At 35.0% G+C, this 17,303-nt stretch overlaps 1 pseudogene; it reads right to left on the minus strand.

Moving 5' to 3' along the window:
- Positions 1 to 3,589: 3,589 nt before the first annotated feature.
- LOC131059797 (cinnamoyl-CoA reductase 1-like) overlaps positions 3,590 to 17,303 on the minus strand; it is a 58,871-nt pseudogene continuing 45,157 nt past the window's right edge.

Consider the following 17,303-nt stretch of genomic DNA (forward strand, 5'->3'; position numbering starts at 1 on the left):
GAAAAATGCAGGAGTGACTTATCAAAGAGAAATGACCATAATATTTCATGACACGATGCACACTTTCATGGAAGATTATGTAGATGACTTATTGGTTGAATCATTCACAAGAGAAGGACATCTGGAAATCCTGGATAAATCTTTCAAAGACTGGACCTGATAAGTGTGTCTTTGGTATAACATCTGTCAAACTTTTGGCATACATAATCTTAGAAAAAGAAATTGAGGTAGATCTCGCAAAGGTACAAGCAATCATGGAGATGCCACCTCCTAGAAATATCAAACAATTAAGATCTCTACAAGGACGAATACAATCCATAGAAAGATTCATTTCTCAACTAGCTGACAAATGTCTTCCATTCACTCATGCCACCTTTGGAGAATCCAATGTCTTCCCCAAGGTTTCCAGACCTTAAGATTATGCATTCACAGCTTGAGGGTGATAAAAAACCTCACAAAGGTGAAAGAGATACATTTGTAGTTTGGCTGACAAGCATAATGAAACCTTGCCCATCACAACATCAATGCAAAAATAAAGTATCAAGGGAAGGCTGGAGATGAATTCACCGGTGTCCTCCCTCAGGGCATGTCAGAGGTTCAAATTATCATGGATCAAAATGGAAAAGGTCCTACTATTCCTGATCTACCTTCATCATCTACCCACTTAAAAGATGGTAGTAACGATGATTAGAAGGTGGTTAAAAAGAAAAATAAATCATCCATTAGGAGAATGAAAACTAGCAACAACATACATAGCTTCGCTCTCACACAAATGTTGTGGAAAATTAGTAATATATTAGTTTTTAGCCTCTAGAATTTGTGATGCACCCTTGATATTGGATTGGTTGCACTTTACTTTATGACCCTCCATTCTGGAGCAGCCCAAATCAAATTTTGTAACATTAATATACTTTCCCATAGCTATGGTCACACATCACCTATAAATTATATATAGAAGGATAAAAATTATTATATAGAAGGATAAATTATATATATAGAAGGATACGACATTTTTTGTATCCTACAAAACACCACTGTAAACTAATCTAAAATCCTCCCTACCCGAGTCAGCCATGGAAGACACCAATTTATCTCTGATGGATATTACAACAATTACATTTGATTGGCATTACAAAGAGAGAGTGGTTTATGTCTTCATTGCTGTTGTGGTTGAGGAATTGTTGGGATGGGTGCAGATATTAAAGGAGACGATCGAAAAAAGAGTGGTTGTAAACTTAGAGAAATATGCACAATCTATTAAAATAGAAATATGCATGATTTATTTTGTATGCAAATCTATTAAAAGGGAATCACTCTTGCTAAAGCTCATTGAACTTCATATTTCCATTAGATTATACGAGGTATAAGCTTTGTGAGGATGAGGATTCGAAACCAAGAAAGGAAATTTAAACCAGATCCAAATTCTAGAGGCTACTCATAGAATTCTCCAAACCCAAATTAGATGTGCTACAAAGTACTCATCCAAAGATTGTTAGATTTCTTCTCTAGCAAACTTGGCAGCAACAAGTTGAATATAGAGAATAGGGAGTGATAATGAATGCCAAGTGAAGGATAATACAAGATGGTTAATGTCCTAGGGGATATGCATTTTTACAATTAACTTAGGCACATAATTCAAATCCTCTCAAGTGGAAATCGAAACATGACAAATAGTTGGACGAGGTTGGTATTGAGCCATAATCAAATATTTTAAACCTCATTTTCAGCAAAAAAATGAATTGGATCAAACTTGTAGGTGGAAATTTGAACATTGAATGGGAGTGCATAAATTGAGGGAAGATAAAGGTCCAAGGAGATGTGATTACTTCCATTTTTGGCTATCAAAGAGGAATATTGAGTAAAAGGATGTGCACTAGATTAGATAAAATCATGTGCTAGGGCCAAGTACTTGGAATGCCCACACAAAAGGGGTGTAAAATGAGTGATAGAAGTGTAGGAAATATAATTTTCATGATTTCAAAAATGTTTACATAAAATGAAAATATAAATTATAGTATTGAAACAGATAGTAAAATCTCCTTTGCATATAAGCTTAGCAAAAATAAATGAAACAATATTAACCATATAATAATACAATTAAAATAATTTTGAAAGGCAATATGTTGAGTAAAGTATTAAATAAAACATTTGAAATTGAAAACAAATAAACAAAGCTACTTATTTGGAAACTTGATATAGATATGTTAGATAGTTCCTTAATATGTAGGAAAATACATAAAGAGCAGACATGTGCCTTAGAATATGTAAACTAACCTGTGATTGTGAGTCACTGTCATAACCGCAAGATCAAACACACACCTACGGGTATGACCTATAGAAATGTTTATATGATCTCTATGAATTGTTGATTCATTTCCTTTTAAAAATAAGGGTTGTTTGGTTAGGATTTTTCCAATAGCTAGGAATATGTTTCCCTTTGGTAGGACCCATAAGAATGCTTAACGAACAGTTTTTACAAATAATTAGTGTATGATGCTAGATCTAAAGATATTAATATCATGTATTCAAAATCAATAAAAAAAATCCTTCGAATTGAACATCAAAGAAGACCAAATCAAATAATTCGTACCTCCCCTTACCAAACAAGGATATCTCCTTTGTTGAATACATTTGCTCAGTGATGTAGATTCCCTTGGATTCTTCAATACCTCTATAGCATGTACCTTACCAAATAATGTACTATTAAAAGGTTCACTTATGTGTGTGATCAAATGATATCTAGATGATTAAGGGAAGGTGATTGCTTTGTAATGATTTGTTGATTTGTAAATGGAATCGTTTAGTCATTTAGTTTGACACTATATTATTTTTGAATGATATTGGCAATGTAATAACTTCATGTACGCATATAAAATAGGTTTATAAAATAAAACTCATCCAAACATACATTATGAAACACACTAGAAAACCTTAGCGACACCATCATATATTTTTACAACTTAAAACTAACTTTTAGTTTGTGAGAATAAGAAAAAGGAATAAGGTGGTAAATGTGTTGGGTATATATTGATAAGCCATGTGTGTATAGAGGAGGATAGCAGAGGTTATAAATGTTGAAGATTTAGGCAACAGAAAAACATAACACAAACGTTGTATGTTTTTCATGCTTTTGTTAGTTCAATAGTGAAGGTCTTGTATACAGATCTGTGAGATTGATTGTTTACTTTGCATGTGTAGTATGTCTTTCTAAGTCAAATGGAATTTGTTCAGCTCTTTGTAGGTTGTGGTCGCATATAGACATTGCTCTTTCAATAGCATGACACCAGACAGATCGTGACAAGAAATGCTTAGGTCGACAACTTTCTGTCTTGATGGGCATTGTCCTGTCTTAAAGTGACAATCTTGAAGCCTACTTGTTTTGCTTAGTGTTTCAATGCTAAAAAATATTTTAGCAGTATTTGTGTTAAATTATGATGCATAAGAATAAATATAGGACCGTTCCATTAAATGATGCATTTTTCTGTCCTATGGCAAGGAAACAATAAAAAATATTTGACTGGGAGGCCTTGTTGCATTGAAATGAAGATTGTGTAATGCTGTACAATATGAGATGTGGAATGCTATAGTATCCAAGTATTGAGTGAGAATGAGGATAATAATGTGAGAAGCTAAAAAATCAATGTCCGTGGCAGCAGGGTGTAATTCCATTGCCGTTGTTGTCGTTCAAACTGTAGGTCTAGGGAAGAAATCCCTTGTCCCTGAGGCTGGCCACCGTATCAGTCAAACAGTCCTTTATGGGCGTAAATGAGAGACCCAATTCCCTCAGCTTTTGATTGCTGAATTTGTATGCCACTTTCCTTGGATTTTCCTGGTCTGAACACCTGCAGAGAAGGGGAAGATTGTGAAAACATGTTATAGAAATTCACAGTTAGTGGGCAAGTTAGTGGGCAATGGCAATGATAAGAATCCATACTTGGTAGGAAGTGGGTAATGTGGGAAGAGTTGTACTAACAGATCCAGGAGCTGTCCTCTGTGCAGGCTTCTTTCTCCACACAGATATCGACCAGAGGCAGTGTGATTTTCGTAGAGCAATATATGCGCTGTCGCCACATCTCGCACATCCACGTAAACCTGAGTTGCGTTTGCATATGTCTTGGCCGAGCCTAGAAGGATTAAAACGTCAAAGCAATTAATCTAATAGAATGAGCATGAGCATGAGCATGAGAGGGAAGTGGGAATTCAACGGATAATTTTAATAATAGCTCACCAGTTAAATATTTCAAAACATGAGCAGTGCTGAAGTTCATAGTGGGCTGGAGCAGAGGACCCAAGACGATACTTGGATTAATCCTTATCAACTCCATACCCACCTCCTCCGCATGCGTACACGCGGCTTTCTCTGCTACCGTCTTTGCATAGCAATACCAATTCTGAAACACACAGAAAATAAATTTAACAATAATTGTTGGATGGATGGCTGGATATCCAGTTTACAAATCTTGATCTTCTCACCCTCAATTCCAAATTCCAATTTCCAATTTCCAATTTCCTATTTCCTATTTCCTATTTCCTATTTCCAATTTGCAATTTCGAATTTCCTATTTCCTTCCCACATTCTTGTGCCTATTTATAAGGAGAATTTGATCATGCTTTCGCAGACTGACTGCAGTGCCAGTGGTTTAGGAAGATTTGTGGACTTGGACGGGGACCCACGAAAGAGTGTCTAAAAGTTTATTTTTATACGCCTCACCGTCTCACTTAAACAACGGGCCGCCCAACTGAAACCCACGCCCTCATTTTTATAATGCCACTGCCTAGCGCTTTCTAATTTGGTGCACAACTCAACACGTGAAGCTATTTCGGACAGTCAACTCACTTGGGTTCGGAATGTTCATGCCAACTCTCCATTTCCTACTTTCTACGCAATACCAACTAAAAATTAATTTCAAAATACTTGTAAACTATAGGATTATTTCTGCCCAAAACCATTGTTTTGCTATTAATTTAATCTATTTGTAAGCTGTGGCATGCGGTATCCTGCTCTAACCATGCAACAAGGGGCCAACGTAGGCCATTGAATCACACCGGAACCAACATCATGTATTGGGATTGAATAAAACGAACATGGTGTGCATTCCTGAATTTCATCTATTTGAAACGCGTTGCAAGTGTGCAAGCAAGCGTTGTGGAATTCGGCTTCCAGCTTACCATTTGCATTTGCCTAGAAATCATGTGGCCCTCAATAGTTGTGATTTAAGGTTGTGCTTTTTGAATTCTTTCGACATACCTCATATTTTTCCGTTCCTTGCTTAATCTTTACTAACAAATTGTGGAACAATGAAAGACAATTGCACAATAGGAAAACATTAGTTGCACACCAACTTTATCTACATATGATAACTAAAGACTACTGTCAGAGATTTTAAGTCTTTGGTCAAGTTGCAGAGGAGTCCTACCAAAGTATAAAATTGACATATAGTTTACACATAAGTGAACGGTTGCAATATAAGAGATTATTACACCCCAAATAAAGACTATTTCATAACAACTAAAATCATTAGTTGTTGCCTAATAGTGTGTCTTTTATAATGCCCACATAGACACTATTCATATAGTAAAATGGCCATCGATAAATATTGAGATATTAAAAAGCGCCTAATTGCTGACTCTCAACATGAATAAGCGTTGCACATGACCACTATTGACTATGTCGGGGGCATTTAAAATTATATCCTTTCATATACCCTGTAATATGGTTTCCCCCATACAAAAGTGGATCTAACAAATGCTAATTGTACACACTTGAGAAAAATTAATTAAATACAAATTATTTAATTAATGTCTAATTCCTCTATCTATACATAAATTCTTTAATTTATTTATATGATTCATGGCATTTATTCTTCCTATCCTAATTTTTTTCCACATCATCTAATGAACTTGTCCTATCACGCCACATAAAGTCTGCCACATCAACATGTGTCTCAAAAATTAAATATTCCTAAATATTTAATAAATCAATTATCTTCAACCAATTCGACAAACTAAAAGGGACACATGGCATTTGCAACAAATTGAGAAATTAAATATTCCTAAATATTTAATTAATCAAATATCTTCAACAAATTTGCAACCAATTAAGGACACTTGGCATTCTTATTTCTTCTCCATCCTCCACATTTCACTTGTTTCCCCCTAAAGAAAAAAGATACACTTTTCTCTCTAACTTCTCCATCTCCTGCCCTTCATTTCCTCAAATCGAATCTCGATCGTCCATCTTTGCCATGTAGGACACGAGCCTTGGAATATATACAAATAAGCCCTCATTGGCACAAATTAAGAGCTAGCTAGAGTTTAGAAGCATTTTAGGAAGAATAGATCATTTTCTACTATTAATCATGCTAGCAATCTTTTAGTATCCTCATTCTCATAGCATTATCATTAGTATAAATCAATATAGAAGCATTTTTTCACCATCTAGATCTTAATTTACATACCATCTACCTCATCATCATATAGTGTAGGAAGGATTTCCTTGCATTTGACTATAATCTCATTCTCTAGGTTGTCATTCTGAAATCCGGGTGCATAAAATCTGAGAGAAAAAATGACTTGAAGAATCCTTAGCGAGAGAGGACAATGGGACACTCATGAGAAGGCAAAATTTGAGTTTGATTTTCTTAATTTACTTTCAATATTTAGTCTCATTGATGTATTTTAGGATTTAATTTGATCGACACATAATTTTGCACACACTAATGAAATGGTTATGAATGATTAATATTGTAGTGAACATGTAAATTCTATCTCTTTATGATTTCATACTTAGTTTTGACCCACTTTGGTAGTTGTTCCTAGCTTGTACCTAATTTATGTACTTGTGATTCCACTCAGTTTGGACCCTCTTTGGAGGTTGTGCCTAGCTTGTACCTAATTTATGCTTGATTGCGCTCATTTTAAGGATCATTTTTGTAAAATTGGCACAATACCCTATTCATTACCCTTTTCATCGCTCTAATTGTTAGGAGTAGGGTTGTAGGTGACCCTATCCAAGCAATTCAGCCCCAAATTTTTAAAGATGAATGTAAACTTTGCAAATAGAGTTAATTTCCCACCATTTCAACTACTTCTAGATGTACAATGATCATTTGCATGTTTGAATTTTATTTGAAAGATTAAAAATATAAACAAATTATCTAAGGAGGATAATGTAATAACTTGGAGGATGGTTCGACAAATTTACTATGTTAATGCATAAAAAATTAAAGAGCATATGTCTATGTAAGTTCATTTTGGGAATCCACACTACAAAACAAGTAGTGATCATAAAATCATGAGATAAATAAAAAAATTAAAACAACATACATGTGGTTAAATGGTTTGTTCTCGACAATGTGATGGGGAGGTATACTCAAAGAGAGTCAATCCTTTGTAAAAGGTAGTCAAGTGTTGTCCTAGTGGGCTCCCTTCATTGTTCATCTAGTCTACTACTCAATTTAGACATCTCAACTCTCTAGGAGTGCTCCCAATCAAGATGTGCTCACTGGTTGCTTGGGCATGGTTGGGATTCACAAGGGTAAATCCAACCTCACACACTCTGTAGTACCCCTGCCCTAATCAAATTTTGATCTCAGTTTGACCTTGGTTAGTTTATCATGTTATAATGTTATAGTCAGATGTTTTGGCTATTGTGCATACCTATTAATGTGGTTTTCGCATCAATTCGTATGTAAGTTTATTAGTTCTCCTAATTTATGTTATTAGTCGCAGGCTAACACTTTTATTATATATATATATATATATATATATGTATGCATGTATGACTCTTGGTTGTAGGAGATTGCAGGTACAGTACCACATGGGTGCGAGGTTAGCCTCCACCTGGGTTCACAAGTTTGAGTGCTCCTCATTAACCCTTTGAAATTGGATTAGGTTGTCGTAAGACCCTTGTTTGACCCTAGTCATGCTCAAGTGAGCATCGTTAGTCATCCGTCAGTATCTCCTTTGGTTGCATATGCAAGTCATCTATTTGTTTGGCCTTCTTGGGTTGCGTGTCTTGTGTGTGGTTTAACTAATTATTTAATCCTTAGTATTTAATTTGATTAAATGTGTGTTTATGCATTGTAATTAAGGGACTAAATTAAATAGGTTCCCTTTTATGCGATTAATCGTTAATTAGAATTGCTCAATTCAAGTTGGTAGAAAGTTTGATTAAATGGTTAATCTAAAAGATGAATTTATTCAGTTTTTGTTCTTTTGAAAGGAAAGATTAAATTTATTTGAAATATTATTAATTTAATCTTTTTGGCATTTTGGAAATAGAACGGTTGATTTCAATTATTTAAGAAAATCAATTTTAATTAGAAAAGCAAGTTTAATATATATTTGATATAGTTTGAAAGAATAATTTTTGGGATTTTATTTTAAATGAAAATATTTTAAATCCAAACATGAATATTTGGTCAAACTTTTACCATTTAGCCTAGGTTTTCAAAAAATATTGGGAGGATTATTTTTGGGGAATATTTTTGGGAATGAAAATTTGGGGATTTTGCAAAAGAAAGGATTTCTTGAGCTTGCAGGCTGGGCTCTTCATCAAAATCTCTTCTAGGATTACTGAATCAGGTAGATCTCTAGTTTATTTTGTTGGCTTCTTTGTTTAAAAGAAATTGTTTTGGATTTTGTAGAAATCTGTTTCTGAAGATTATAAATCTCATCTCTTTGGGGAAAATGAAAGAGTTGTAATTATATCTCCAATCCAAACCCTCCTTGTCTTCTTTTCCAACCTCAAGTTTAGATTTTGGTTGCTCAGGTTGTTTTAAAATAAAAAAATTGGGGCTTGGCTTTTCACAGTTTAATTTTGTCAAAAAAAAAGATTCAGATTTGAGCATTTTGGATATGCTGGTTAATTTCTCCCCAATTTTAGCTTGTTGGGATTTCTTCTATCCAATAGATTGATTATTTTTCATCCTCCCTGCCATTTTCTAGGTTATATGGTTTTGAAAATGCATTGGCTTTAAAAAAAAAATTATTATATATAGAAATATATTTGGGTTTATAAATTGACAATTCATATTCTGGAAACTGATTCTCAAAATATTGTCTTAGAGACTACAGATTTGAGGTTTTTGTTTTAATAGAATAAAAAAAAAAAGAAGAATATAAATTTCTGGGTCTGAGAATACCTAGAGACTGGTGTTCTGTTTATTAATTTTAATAAATTAAATAATATATATATATATATATATATATATTAAAACAACGTTAATTTGGGGGCTTTGGGGGCTTTGGGGGGAGAGCCATGGCAGTGGGGAGACCATGTCATGGTCCCCACAGCCCCTTCCCAAAGGGAAAGAAAACCATGTAGTGGGGCCCGTGGGTTTCCCAAGGGGGGGCTTTAAATAAAATATAAATTTTTTTTTAATTTGTTAAAAGTGTTTTTTGTTAATAAATTTTATTTTATTAAAAAAAAAGGTTTTTGATATAATTTTAATTATTAATTATTATTTAATATATATTTTTTTATTAATATAGGATTAATATATATATATATATTAATTAATAATTAATTTGTAAATTTTGTTATTAATTATTAATTGTATATATTTTATTAATCATGAATTAATATATATATATATATATATATATATAAATGAATATTTAATTTGTACTTTTCTCTATGTATGCAAGGAAGTATCTTTTTACTGAGGAAATGACTATCGATTTTAATTTTCCTTTGTAATGTATATTTCCATTTTTTAAAAGTATATGCTTGTTTTGCAGATATGAGAATGGTTTATTTATTTCGAAAAAGAATAAGAATGATGTTTTATTTTGAATGATAAATATCATATTTTAGTTGATTAAACTGAATATTTGATTTTATATCATTGGGTGTTCTACGCATAAAATATTTTTAGTAATGTGATTTTGGTTGAAAACTCATGAGGAAGTATTTATATTAATGTTATGATGCAAATGAACTTAGTGAGTTAGAAAACCATGAATGACCTGTACCTAGATGAGGTAGACAAACAACAATCAAACTTAGATCCTTTAGAAAATTGGATTGATTGTTGTGTGTAAACAATAGGAAAGAAGATTATCTTTTCCAATCTATGCCTATGCATGCTTAATTTTGTGTATTCGCATTTGCTTAAGAAAAGGCAAGTCCTTGATTGTGATTGTTGGATATTGTCGCATGTTTATATGGGTACTTTCTTATGTCATTGATCTCGAGTTTTGACTATTTTCTTGTGATGGTGTTCTATCCGGTCATGTCCTTTATGTGGGAGTCGAATGTTGGTTCGTGGTTGACCGTAGCTGGTTAGGTCTCTAGTTAGAGTACATCAGTCAGTGCACCTCGTATGAAGTCTTGTTTGACCAAGTGGGTATTCCTACCATATTGAACTCCGTTTGCTTGACCTTGTGTATTCCTTGGTTTAGGAGTTCATTCGAGTATAGTCTAGAGTGTCATTTGGGAAAGTGGCTTTCGATTGGGGGCTGTGCCCAAAGTGGTTCTTGGGTAACCCATCGAAAGTGTGTCTAAATAAGTGATAACCTAATAGCATATTAGAGAGTTAGTTAATGAATCACTAAGTAAGTTAATTATGCCTCACGTATGGGATGAGTGCTAGTGTAGACTCGGCATGTAGTGAGAAGACTTGAAATGGAAAACCATCAACCTTGTCTTCACGAAAGGATGTGTGGGTCCACATGAGGCTTGGATGGGCCGAAGGTTTGAAATAGGTTGCTAGGGTAACCTAGTGGATGGGGCCGGAACCTATGAAGAGCTAGCATGGTAACCATACCAGGTTATGTGATGACACTTGTCTATTATATTCGCTAGTGTGTTGTTGTGTTGTCTTTGATAGAAGCAATGTTGAGGAGTCATCTTGTTGTTTGTGCCCTTGTGAGAAACTGATATTTGTGTTAGACCATGGTTTTCTTATGATGGGTTGCAAATATTTAGTTTTGTGGATGCACTAGTTGATTTTGTATTTGCTTCTTATCATGTTTAGTTGAATCCTTTCCTATTCTGGGATCATTCATGTATTTATTTGACCGATGTGGTCATATGTATGTATTATTTTACATACGCCTTGATGGCAGGATTATAAATGAGGTGACCTTATGTATTCTTCATTATTTTTATTATCAGAGGGGTCTTGTAGTTGAGCAAACCCAGAGATGTAGCCCACTAGGGGTGAACTCCAATATCATTTCGGTGTTATGTGATGTTATGTTCTTATATTTCCTTTTTAATTTAGCATGTATGGATGGCATTCTATTAAAATGTATAATGTGGATTAGATGAAGTTAATCTTAAATGCATTTATATAGTCATCTTATTAAATCTAGTAATTTGGATCATGAAAGAATGTAGTTTTGAATAATAGAATGTATTCAGTTATTGATAATGCAATTAAGTATGCATAGAAAGTATTCATTAGATTATGATGAAATTAAACTACGTTATGAAATTAGATGCATGACTTATGTTTTCATGAAAAGTTTGAACATAATGTATGGTTAAATTTTATTCGATGAACTTAATCATTTTATCTATAATTTTAACCTCAATGGATGAACCTTATCATGTTATCTATATTTTTATTATACCGAAAAAATTTACCCTTGTTCAAAGTATTATCTTGTCATTAAGTTAATCAACTTAATTGGATTATTTAGCGTGAGTTGAGTTAAGTGTTAAATTAAGTAATCGCGTTGAGAAACTCTTTAGGTGTTATTTGAGTCTTCAGCTGTGTTTTCTGATCTTATGATACCTCATTGTATAATTTTTTTGTGTTTAAATTTAAAAAAATAAAATTTTGCATTCAATTCTTGTGTTTTAGCTTAATCCCTTTGGGGTTTCCTCGCGAAGCATTACACGCTCAAACTCCTTAAAAATTCTTTCAAAGGTTGTAGTAGGTGTTTATGATGTTTTCCAAGGGTAATCAACTGGTTTTGAGTATGGGTTTGATTCATTTCCCCATCGCTCCTTCCATTCCCTATTTTCTATGCCTAGTAACCCTAGAGCCCCAATTAGCCCTACCTAACTAGTTTTTGTAGATTTTCTCATAATTTCTCAGAAGACCCACACAAAATATTTGATGATCAGGATACCCTTTTAGGAGTAGTTTCTAATTTATGACATGATAAATCTCAGTATGAACGTACAGGTACAAACTCGAGAAATGCTTGTTTTAGGTGGTTTTAGGCTTATTTTTGTCTTTTTCTAAGGGTTTGGTGTCTTCCTTGATCTTCCACATCTCCAAACTCACAGATATGCTTTGACACACCCCACTTGCTCATTCCAAACACTCTACACTTCCAACCCTTCTCATCCCTGTAAGCACTTGCATAATTTCATTCATTTCCTAACCGGGCTATGACTAAGCTCGCCTAGGAAATGATGCTCATTGGCCTTTCAATGACCTCCAAAGGAAAAAAAAGAATATGTACACTGTAAAAAGGTTCCATGGTTTGGGTCCCAAGGGTTATTGAGAATAAATCAAAGGACTTCAAGGTGGAACCATGTTTGGGCCTCTCAAATTCCTACTTAGGCCGAGAGATAACAAAATTAAATAATCAGTTCAAAACTACACAAAAACTAATCAAAATGCTTCCTGAGCACTACAAGAGCATTCAAAAAATAATAAGAAAAGAATAGAAATTTAATAAATCTATTAAGTATGGACTACTGCTCTAATTCTTTGATAATCACAAGGTAAAACTAAAAAATGGAATCCAATTTGTATTCCAATCTACTCCAGGCGTTCAAAAAACTCATTACATTCATTATAAGGGAATTTATATGCCATTTTTGGCTGAACTAACTCTCCATCAGTTTCCTAACTAACCCTTTTCTCAAAAATGCAAAAAGTTCCTGAACGTTCCAAAAAGTTGTCAAGCAACTTTGACAACTTTTGCCAAAAAGTGCATTTTTGCCTTATATGCTTTGTTTTCTTCTCCAAACCATTTAGGATGACTAAAGACATTTACATTCACATTTCCCAATTCCAAACAAGGCTATTCAAGGTATTTTACATCAAAATGCAAGATTATGCCATTTTAGGCTTACAAGGGCTTACAAGCCAAAATTAAGCAAATGCATTGTCCTAAGGACATTCAACCTACCAAAAAATTTCAAAAACATATGAGGACCTAAGAGAAGAATATTATTCACCATCTCAAACCAAACTATGAACAAAGACACCAAAATGAAGAAGTTGCACTCAAAACTAGGTGCTCCTGCACCATACTCCCCCAATGAAAATAAGTCAAGTGACTCCTTGAGGCAGCAAAGAAAGTGGAACTCCATGCTTAGAGAAGTCTGCCTTAGGTATCCAAGTAGCCTCTGATGCTGGAAGGTTCTGCCACTTGACCAAGTGCTCCATGTAGGCGGTATGCCTTTTTTTCTTCAAAACTCTAGAATCTAACACCTTCTCGGTTGGGGGAAAAGGTGCAGCTGGTAAGGGCAGGTCTGGAAATGCTTGAGAGACCTCTGAAACTATGCTATCTTATTTTAGAAGTGTGCCCTTATACTGCACCAAATCTTCCACATTGAAAATGGGTGACAAAGCCATATCACCCGGTAAGTCTACCTTGTATGCATTATTGCCATACTTGGCCAAACCTTTGCAAGGACCTATCTATGTAGGGGAAAAAAGTGACACTAAGCAAACATGCCCTAATCTCACTTTCAATCACACACTTGTGGAATACGAAAGAGCCTAGAGGTATCACACAATTGGCTACTTCTTTTTGTGGAAGAGAGAGCCATGGGCTACCTATTAGGATTTCTATTCCTTTGTTGCAAATGATAGATAGAATGATGCAAGTTCAACTATTAACCCTAAAGTGTAAGTATGAACTAGTAACAAGATTGGAAGATTGAGATTAAGTGATGAAAAGTTGTAAACACAAGAATAAGAGGAGAATAAAGATGTGTACCTGGGGTTAAAATCTGAGTGGAAATGTTCGGGATGGGGGCGCATGCGCCACTGACCTGATTCTGCACCTGAAACTGCTCCTTTTGGCAACCTGAAAGCTATCGAAAAGTATTGAAAACTACTGTTGTCTGAGGGACCAGGGTGCCCAGCACCCCTGTCCTAGGGACCAGGGCGCCCAATGCCCCTGTCTTGTCAGGACCAGGGCACCCCATGCCCCTATCCTAGGTTTCTGCTCTGCAATTTGGTGTGTTGTCCCGTCTCAGTCTGCTCCCGTCGGATCTGCAACTCGTGACATCCTTCGAATTCAGAAATCTGCACTTATATCTGAAAAGGGTTATAGGTGGCTATATAGGGTTTTGCCTTAGTCAAACCCCCGCTTTGGTGATTTCCACCTCCATAAATAGCCAAGTTGTATAGTAAAAGTTGTGTGTGCAGACCTTGTGTGTGTGCAAGATCTGAAAATGGAAGTAAGCAAACTAGAGCAACCTAGAAAGTAAACCCTAATTACTTCTAAATGATAATGTAAATTCTCCAAATCAAGATGCAAAGTGATCTAAAGCATGAATACAAATGATATAATGAGGCTTATGCAAAGACATGAAAACAACATGAAATCATACCCAACCCCAAGGGAGGGGTACAAGCCAATCTTCAGTCGGTGATCCCTTATTGCTCTTCAATGTCTTCAAAGCCCTAAATGGATGAATGAAATTGATGAATGCTTGATGGATGGATATTGAATGTTGTTGAAGTTTTCAAAGATCTGCTCTTTCGCTGCCTAGAAGGCCCTTGAAACCAAAATTCTGGATCCTTTCCAATGAAGAAAGAGAGCTCTTATATATGAAACCCTAGGTCTTAATTTCACTTTAGGCCGACTTAGAGATTGAATCTCCCACTAGTTTCTTGGGGTTAAGATTTATTTTATGATTGGATTGCGCTCCTAAAATTTTGGGAAAAATGTCCGTTACCGTGTGCACTCCGGGCGCCATGGTCCTCTTCGGGCGCCATGGTCCCGACAACTTTTCACCAAATTTTCAGGGTCGTCAGATATGATGATTTTAGAGAGAATCCCAAAGTTACAAATGATTTCAAGATGTTTTGACCCCTGAAATCAGGCCTTAAAGTTCAAAATAGGACCTAATTAGGGTTTTAGATTAAATGATGTATTGGAAGAATAAAATGAAAGGGGCACACTTTAATGAAAAGGGCCCAACTTTATGATATGGGAGATGATAAAATAGAACCTTAGACCTAATTAATTTAATTAATTAAGTGCTAAAGGGGAAATGCAATGCAAAATGCAAAATGCGCCAAGGCGGGTGCTAAACTAGGTGTGAAATTGTACCACCCTAGCAAGTGCATACAATTTACGACGCTACATTTAGCCCCCACTTTAGCGATCATATGAACACTACGTGCATATGCAAGCTAAAGTACAAAAAAAACTAAACATTATTTGAAGAAGGATATATCCATAAGTCTGTCAAATGAAGCCCCCAGCGGTATCTGCAGTACACAGTTAGGAACCGCACCCTACAAAACACACGTTAGATCACAAAATCACCTAATGCTTACTAAGGAAGGTGATGAAAATTTGAGGGTAGCTATATGGCCCCCCCTGTTTTGGCTTCCTAATTTTAGTGAGTTGAAATAGGGTATCATGTTTACCACTTCGAATTGTTAAAGAATATTGATGACAAATGCTCACAAGAAGATTTGATATGAGATCAAAAACTAATGGAGAATAATTTGGTAAGAAAGAGGACTAAATCTCAATCCCAACACAACAAAGAGTGTGAGGATTTGAGAGTCCTCTAACACAAGATGAAGGATGCAAATGGAAACAAAATGCAAAGAGAAGAAAAGAAAGGAAAAAGCAGCATGAACACACACATTAGTGATCCATGAGAAGAATAGTGAGAGAGAAAACATGGACTTCTCGCCCCTAGATCTTGTCTAGGTGATCCATGGGAAAAAGGACATGGAAAACTAGCTCCTAGAGTTTGTCTAGGTGATCCATGTAAGGGAGGAGAGTGAGAAAGTCTAGCCTTATGCCGCTGGTTCCACTCAACCTCGTGCATGTGTGTGTAAGTGAGGTTAGAAGCACCTCATAGGAGTCTATGCCCGAGTATGCTACAACCTGTATATGTATAGTACAAAAGTGTGACATCTCGCTCTAAGAGTCTGTGCTCTGGTTCTGAGAATGACCCATTGCTCAAAAAGTGTAATGTTTATGTCATAAGCAAAGTAGAACAAGGATACCTACCTTCATCACAAAAGAAGATACCCCAAAAATGCAACAATGTCATAGATCCAAGCAATAGAGTTTTGCACTCTTTAAGCAAGGATAAGATAGTTGAAAAGGGATATCTTGTAGTATGTGTAAAGGAGATCCTTAGAGGAGAAGAGATCTTTGTACAAAAGACACCTATCCCTGAGAGGAATTGTCTTAGACAAATATAACATCTTCTAGAATAAGACAAAGAAGAGAATAAGAATGCAATACTTCCTTCTTTTGCGAGGTGAAAGTGATTCTTAATGAAGGATGATGCTCTTTTTAACCCAATTAGGAGAGTGAATTCATTATGGATGTATTTTACCAAGTGAAAAAGAGGTTGTAGTCAAGGACTTACACCTCTTGTAAGAGAGAATCCTTGAACAAACAACAACAAATGCATACAAGGAATAACATCAAGTAATAAAGTTCACACCATCCACGAAATAGGAAAAAGTGGATCCTTAGATAAAAATAAGAAAAGATCATTGCCTCCCAAGGATAAGGACAATGAGAAGGACTTACACAATCTTCCAGGGAGAGATTTAGACATAACAAAATGTACTACATACTCACATGAGTTCATGCAAGAAAGACATTAGTGTATGTAAAATGCTCCTCACAAGAAGTGGGTAGGATAAGAAAGAGAATACACATCTTCTCCCATATCTAGGAAAAGAGAATTCTAAAGCAAAGATGATCAATATTTCCACACTATTACCCCATAGGAACAAGAGATAACATAGAAAAATTAGGCTATTATGTTGCTTCAAAAATATGATTGCACTTGAAATTGTACCATCATGAATGACAATGAGCCCCCAGTAAATGAGCTACCAATGTCACATAATGATGAGCAACATAATAGCCATTAATGTTATTTAAAGACATGATAGATTGAATGAGGTATTTGAATATGACATGCTGAATGCTCAACTATAAGTGAGATAAAAAACATGTATAAAATGATAAAAATTGAAGAAGGAAAGTTACGAGAAATCTTAGAAGATAGATGAGTGTAATTTATTAGAGCCTTATCCCTGGAAGAAAGGACTTTATGATGAATAGGAGATAAAGATTAATAAGTGGATTTAGAAATTTGAGGGGAGTCA

This window comes from Cryptomeria japonica, chromosome 3, assembly GCF_030272615.1.
Source record: "Cryptomeria japonica chromosome 3, Sugi_1.0, whole genome shotgun sequence".
Classification (NCBI taxonomy): Eukaryota; Viridiplantae; Streptophyta; class Pinopsida; order Cupressales; family Cupressaceae; genus Cryptomeria; species Cryptomeria japonica.